Here is a 667-nt window from a genome sequence, read left to right as displayed (position 1 = left end):
AGTATTGAGGAGCCTCTTGGGAACTCTTATCATCACTGGAACAGTTTGTCTCTGTAGGAAGGCTCAACCTTCGCCCTCTCCAGTTTCATCTCAACCAACATTGGAACAAGGAGAAGGGCTTGAAGGCAATTTCCATTCCACTCACGAACTCAGTCAAGACTTGCCTGAATTGGTGTGATAGACAGCTTGCCCCCAAGAACCCAGATCATGTGTTGTACTCAAGACGCCTCGGACTTGGGTTGGGGAGCAACTCTAGACAGCCTAGAATGCTCGGGTCTTTGGTCCAAAGATTAGGAGAGGTTTCATATAAACCACAAGGAGCTACTGACGGTTCATCTGGCCTTGAAAAGTTTCAAAAGTCTGATTCGGTACAAGGTGGTGCAGGTAAACGTGGACAATACCACAGCGTTAGCCTACATCTCAAAGCAAGGAGGGACCCACTCGCACTCCCTTTACGTAACCGCAAGGGATCTCCTAGTTTGGTCAAGGGAAAGAAACATCTCCCTTCTTACGAGATTTGTTCAGGGAGAAAAGAATGTGATAGCAGACTGCCTCAGCAGAAGAGGACAAGTCATCTCCACGAAATGGACGCTTCACCAGGAAGTGTGCGAAAAACTATGGAAGATTTGGGGTCGACCTACCATAGACCTGTTCGCGACCTTGTTGA

This window comes from Palaemon carinicauda, chromosome 2 (assembly GCF_036898095.1).
Source record: "Palaemon carinicauda isolate YSFRI2023 chromosome 2, ASM3689809v2, whole genome shotgun sequence".
NCBI classification, from domain to species: Eukaryota; Metazoa; Arthropoda; class Malacostraca; order Decapoda; family Palaemonidae; genus Palaemon; species Palaemon carinicauda.
The sequence above is the reverse complement of the archived record's forward strand: the minus strand, read 5'-3'. Positions refer to the sequence as shown.